The following is a 7,657-nucleotide window of genomic DNA, read 5'->3' as shown; positions in this document are numbered from 1 at the left end:
GAAAAGAAAAAGGGAAAAAGAGAAGTGAGAATGGATGGGCATGACCAAAGCAAGTGGGTTTGCAAGCAAAATATACCTTACAAAACAAGGTGGACAGAGAATGAGCGGGGAGATCAAGAAAAACATCAAGAAAAGCAGAAAGCAAAAGCAAGAAATAAACACCCCACCAGAATGATGTGATTTACTTTTCTTGTTTTTGAATGATGTGATTTATTTTTCTTATCTTTCATAGACATTTGTATAAACCCCATTAGAGGGTAATAATAGTAAAAAAAAAAAAGGGCAAAGCCCAAAATAAATGGGCTGGAATGTTGTGTAGAGGGCGAAGGCCTATAAGCCCAAAATAGCTCAAACCAGGCGATCAAAAGTACACCCAGTACTCCATAATTATTCGACAACCTGCCGCTATTACCAGATCAAAAGTACGCCCAGTACTCCACAATTATTCGGTAACCTGCCACTATTACCACTGACCAGGTGATCAAAAATACGCCCAATACTCCACAATTATTCGGCAACTTGCCTCTATCACCACTAACCAGGTGATCAAAAGTACACACAGTACTCCAAAATTATTCGGCAACCTGCCGCTATTACCACCAACCAGGCGATCAAAAGTACGCCCACTACTCCACAATTATTCGACAACATGCCGCTATTACCACCAACCAAGTGATCAAAAGTACGCCTAGTACTCCAAAATTATTCGGCAACCTGCCGCTATTACCACCAACCAGGTGATCAAAAGTACGTCTAGTACTCCTAAATTATACATGAGCATTACTCATGTCAATCATACATAAACATTCATGAGCATTACTCATATCAATCATACATAAACATTCATGAGCATCACTCATGTCAACATTCATGAGCATCACTCATGTCAACATCCATGAGCATCCTCATGTCACCATCCATGAGCATCACTCATGTCACCATCCATGAGCATCACTCATATCAATCAACATAAACATTCATGAGCATCACTCATGTCAATCAACTTTAAAAGCTTCATTTACAAAAGCTCTAGCTTCAAAAGCTTCATTTACAAAAAGCTCTAGTTTCAAAAGCTTCATTTACAGAGCTCTAGCTTCAAAAGCTTCTTTTACAAAACTCTAGCTTCAAAAGCTTCATTTACAAAGCTCCAGCTTCAAAGCTTCACTTGCAAAGCTTTACCAACAAAGCTTCAGTGCAGGGTATACAAATACCGCCTCCGAACAACCGCCACTTCGACCCATACATGGATTCAATTTGAAGGAAGCCAACAAACTTTATTGACCGAAGACTTGGAGGACTACATTATGTATCATATTGGGCCTCAACTAGGCCTCATGAAAAATACATAGGGGACTCTAGCCCATCATTCATGTATTGAGAAGCGAGCCTTTATTCTATAAAAGAGACTCCCTCACCACCATTAGAGAGCATCAACTCTAGCCCATATTTATGTATTGAGGAGCGAGCCCTTATTCTATAAAAGGGACTCGCTCACCATTATTAGAAAGCATCAACTCTAGCACATTATTCATGTATTGAGGAGCGAGCCCTTATTCTATAAAAGGAACTCCCTTACCATCATTAGAGAGCATCGCCACCTACTGAGCAACCGCCTTGCCGTGAGCATCAACTCTAGCCCATCATTTATGTATTGAAGAGCGAGCCCTTATTCTATAAAAGGGACTCCCTCACCTTCAAACGCCACAAACCGAGCTAACCAATGCAACATAAGCCACAAGCCGAGCAGCCTCGCAACATGTGCTACATCTAGTTGAGCCTCATTTCACATTGAGCGCTGCCTCATCTCGAGTATTCAGCTCTAGACGACATCTAGTTACTTCAGCCCACACATGGACTGAATTTCAAGTCTCCATCCAAAAGAATCTCTTGACTGAAGACTTGGGGGACTACTGTTTGTACCATACTTAGGGCCTCCGTATTTAGATCTCGTATAAATACTCGGGGGACTTAAATGTAATAATGTAATAAAGGAAGGGGCAAATATGTAATAAGTGAGGAGCCCTTATTCTATAAAAGGACTCATCACCCTCACAATTAAGGAGAGGCCATTTCTGAAGCCTTCTTACCCTTCTCATACTCAGAGGTTCTCTTTCTCACCTCTCAGATAAATACAATAATCAGTGTGGACGTAGCCCAAACATTGGGGTGAACCACGATACATCTTGTGTTATTTACATTACTTGCAGATTCACGGTCGGATTTACGTTGTTCCAAGACCTCCGGTTTTGTGCATCAACAAATTTATTATAGTCTTTTTGGACATCTAATCCTCCACTAAATTTATGAGTTTTCTATGAATATGGTGTAAATGTGGCAATACCCATTACCCCAAATAAGAGTCTCAAGCTCATCGTGTCATCAATTTAAGAAATAATAAAAAATCAATCAACCAATTAAATTTTAATACCTTATAATGCAAAATGAAAAAATTTCAAAGCTCATTTTAATAATCACCTCAAATTTAAAGGGTGTGAAATATACTTAACCCTTATCCCTTCCCCATTGTGCGGGTATCGTAATTGATTGCAATGCAAGGAATATGTGTAGTTAACTTCTTGATGAAAGTTTATAGATTGGGTCTTTTCTCCAAAAGCAAGGGTACCTGCATGCCCTTGTTTTGTAGCGTAGGCACAAAAACTATATGGACAATACAGTAACACGTGGGATGTTGTCATTGCATGCACCAATTTGCAGCACCGTGTATTTACATGAACTTTTATTGTTTGGCGGGAGAACATATGTTCATATCACATGCAGTACGCTGCTACAATCTTCGTGATATGAGGGCATATTAGATGTCCTTGGATGCTCTAGGGAGCCATAAAATGAAAAAGAAATAATTAAAGTTAGGGGCCATATGGTAATATGAAATTTTTTAGGAAGGACATAAACATGATTTGAATAACCTTTTACAGTATGTTTGTACCATACTTGATCAGTCTCGAAACTAACAAACACCGGTCAACGTTATACCGTTAAGGACCCAGAAGACTTTCCCTCCAACCAGGAGGCCAATCACAGCACAACACGTGTCAACACCAAGATGCCAATTATAGGGCGACACATGTCAACATCAAAGGCCAATCACAACATGAGACGTGTAAAGGCCAGAACAAAGCTAGAAACTCTTCTATAAAAGGAGATCATTCTTCCACAATAATCCTTAATGTCATTTGTACTAATCCTTAATCTCTACTCTGTGGACGTAGCCAATCTGGGTGAACCATGTACATCTTGTGTTTGCTTCTCTGTCTCTATCCATTTACATACTTATCTACACTAGTGACCGGATCAATCTAGCGAAGGTCACAAACTTGACACTTTCTGTTGTACCAAAGTCCTTACTGATTTTGTGCATCAGCACAGTACATTTAATCATAAAATAATGAGCATAAGACAAAAGGTAAACTCAATACATTCTTAAGTTATAAATTTCCAACCTCTAAAGTTACAGAATATTGGATAGCATATACCTCAAGACTTTGTTTTCAATATGGACAATTGCACATATTGAAGGTTTACATAAGACCATAAGACTCAATGTCTGATGAGGAAGTGAATCGCTAGGGTTTTCCTTATTACCAAAAAAAAATCTTCAAGAATGAATTGTAAAATATGTAAGGAGTAATCAATCTAAGGGTTATACTCTTGACAAGTGTCAAAAGATTAGACAAGTAGTTAGTAATTTGTTAAACAATTATCTTATATTGTAAGCAACATTAGTTGTATATATATACTATAAGGATGATGTAAACAATTAAGGAAAATAATCAAAACAAATAGATTACTTATTCTCTAAGAATTCTCTTTCTTTCTTTCTTTCTTTCTCTCTAATTCTGCTATGTTCTTCTTCTTCTGTATATGATCAAGCTTGGTTAGCAAGGTATCAGAGCCCAAGCTTGGTCTCTAAATCCTCACCAATGTTTACTATATTGCCTACCGTGACAACCTCTATACATGTGCCAATCCCAAACCTTAATAATGTCATAGTTAACCCAAGTTTCGATTCTGTGCCCACTTCCTCACCATTATCAATGTCAACATCACTAAGTACTGAATATGTGCATGTGCCAACTGAGACTAGTTTTGGAGAATTGAACAACAATGTTTATGCAACTATGAATGATTCCAGCTCTAGTTCTTCCACTGCTACATCACCCATTACTGTTACTGCTCAACAATCATCTACTTCATTCTCTGTGGTTCCTGATTTCCAGGGGGATCAACTTCAGGTGGTTTTGTCCATACCACCATTGAATCTGCATCCTATGCAAACTCAGTCCAAGAGTAGGATCTCTAAAAAGATTGCTTTATTAGCTTCTGTTCATGAACATGGTGGTGCTGATCTAATTAAAGTAAAACCTGCAACATACAAATCTTCCATAAAGTCTCCGGTTTGGTTAACTACAATCTAAGATGAATTGAGTGCTCTCCATAATCAAGGCACTTGGTCTCTTATCCCTCTTCCTCCTCACAGGAATTTAGTCGATTGCAAGTGGGTGTTCAAGATTAAAAAGAATGCAGATGGTTCTATAGGGAGGTATAAGGCTCGATTGGTTGCAAAGGATTATAATCAAGAAGAAGGAATTAACTATGGTGAAATGTTTAGTCCCGTTGTTAAACTCACTATAATGAGGTTAATACTTTCCTTGGCTGATCACTTTAACTGGACCATTCGCCAACTTGATGTGAAAAATGCTTTTTTGCATGGTGTGTTACAAGAGGAGGTCTATATGGCTTAACCTTCAGGGTTTCTGGATTTTACTCACAGTGATTATGTTTGTAAGTTGCACAAGTCTTTATATGGTCTCAAACAAGCCCCAAGGGCGTGGAATGAAAGATTTACTAGTTTTTTTGCCATCTTTGGGTTTTCAATCTACCTATATTGATTCATCTTTGTTTGTTAAAGCTGTGAATGGTTCTGTTGTGATCCTATTACTATATGTTGATGATATTATCATCATAGGTAGTGATTCTCAAGCTATATCAGATGTTATTCATGCCTTGCTTGAGAATTTGATATCAAGGACCTCGGGCCGTTGTATTACTTTCTTGGGATTCAAGTTATTCCTATGCATGATGGATTATTTCTATCTTAAGATAAGTATGTTAATGATTTGCTTCTTAAATCTGAAATTGAGATATCTAAGCCATGTGCTACTTCTTGCTTATCCTATAATCGATTGCTGAATGATGATGGGAAGCCATATAATAATCCATCATTGTATAGAAGTCTTGTGGGAGCCCTTTAATACCTCACTTTCACTTGGCCTGATATTGCATGTGCAGTATGTTTATACCATATTTAGGGCCTCGTATTTAGATCTCATACAAATACTTGGGGGACTTAAATGTAATTATGTGATAAAGGAAGGGGCAAATATGTAATAAGTGAGGAGTCCTTATTCTATAAAAGGACCCCTCACCCTCACAATTAGGGGAGGCCAATTATGGAGCATTCTCACCCCTTTCACATCCCCTATCATATTCAGAGGTTATCTCCCTCACAAATACTCTCAGAGAAATACAATAAGTGTGGATGTAGCCCAAACCTTGGGGTGAACCGCAATACATTTTGTGTTATTTACATTTCATGCAGATTCACGGTCGGATTTACGTTGTACCAAGACCTCCGATTTTGTGCATCAACACAGTACATCATGTTTCTCAGTTCATGCAGTGTCCTATGGAAGCTCACTTTGTGGCAATAAAAAGGATTCCACGTTATCTGAAAGCTACTAAAGGATGTGGTTTGCATTATACTAAAGGAGGATTGGATTTACAAACATTCAGCGATGCTAATTGGGCATAAGATCCCAATGATTGTCGATCCACTACAGGACTGGTTATCTTTCTTAGTTCTAATCCCATCTCATGGTCCTCAAAGAAACAAAATATTGTCTCTCATTCCTCCACTAAGGCAGAGTATCGAGCACTATCTTCCACAACTCTTGAGATCGATTGGATCAAGCAATTGTTAAGGTTTATGCAAGTTTCAATTTCTGGTACACCTACCCTTTATTGTGATAATCTATCTGCAATTGCTCTTACATGTAATACTGTTCAGCATCAGCGCACAAAACATGTTGAAATCGATGTTCATTTTGTGAGAGAATGGGTGGCTAAAAGATTGTTGTTGGTTCAGTTTGTCTCTTCACTTGAGCAGTTTGTAGATATCATAACTAAAGGGTTGTCTGCACCATTATTCAAGACTCATTGTAACAATCTCAAACTCAGTTTCATTGCCCCTGAGATTGAGGAGGGATGTAAGGAGTAATCAATCTAAGGGCTATACTTTTGACAAGTGTCATAAGATTAGACAAGTAGTTAGTAGTATGTTAAACAGTTAGCTTATATTGTAGGCAACATTAGTTGTATATATACTATAAGGATGATGTAAACAATTAAGGAAAATAATCAAAACAAATAGATTACTTCTTCTCTAAGAATTCTCTCTCTCTCTCTCTCTCTCTCTCTCTCTCTCTCTCTCTCTCTCTCTCTCTCTCTCTCTCTCTCTCTCTGCTATGTTCTTCTTCTTCTGCATATGATCAAGCTTGGTTAACAAAAAATACATAATTTTCTTCTTATTCATATAGCTTCTTGATGATTGTAATCAAGGTTCTAAAGAGGTTGTTCGCTAGTCGGGCGGTGATCAGGGGCCTAATGCCTAGGCTTATAGGCAGTTTTTTTTTATATAAATTTTAATTAAATTTATTATATAACATGTTAATAAATATCTATTTATACTTAATTAAAATAATACATAATTGTAAATAGAATGACATATAGATTATAAAGTATTAGAACATACTTAAAACATTGGGAACAAGCATATAAGGAGTGTTCCCTCAAGTATTCAACAAGTCTCTTACAATTTATTAAAAAATAACATGCAAAATGAAAGTTATATAGCTATTTTCTGTCTAAGTGAGAGTCGCGACCTAGGCGGGTGCCTAGATAGGTCTAGATACTATTTCTTAATTTTTAAATACCTAAAGATTAATCGTATGATGGTGACTAGTTACCTAACGCTTAGGTGGAAATTTTTAGAATAGTGATTGCTATATGTATTAGGATGTTAGAGTGGAAGTGATGTCCCTTGGCAATTAGTATAGTGCAAAAAGAATAGCTTGCCTCTATGTCGGTAAAGATTGCATTCTGGCAATGTATACTAGGACTTTCTATGGGCTAATAATTTGATAATGATCTATGCAATCACAACAAACAGCAAAATACTATACGATTCCGCACATACAGACAAAAAATGCTTGTAGAAATTCTATTTAAGTAGGTTGACAAGAGTTTGGTACAAAGAATTTGATTTGTTGACTGATGATGACAAATCTCACGTAAGGATGTGTGTAAAATTTATTTTTGCCAAAATTATCAAAAAGGTGGGCCAAACCTACTTATAACAATATTGCTATTGACTTCAAATTGTTGATTTTCACGTGCACAATTTGATAAATGTGAAGTTTTATTACAAAATTTTTCAGTATAAGTTAAAGTGTAATTAGGACATTTAAACTCCTATTTTCTCCCTCATCTGCCAATGTAGGATATTTCACGAACTGAACCAAGATGATGAGGTTCTAACTGGTTGATATCTCCTTTTGACGTTGAAAGATCTTACAAA

The sequence above is a fragment of the Malus domestica genome, chromosome 11, assembly GCF_042453785.1.
Source record: "Malus domestica chromosome 11, GDT2T_hap1".
NCBI lineage: Eukaryota > Viridiplantae > Streptophyta > Magnoliopsida > Rosales > Rosaceae > Malus > Malus domestica.
Note: the sequence above shows the minus strand (reverse complement) of the source record.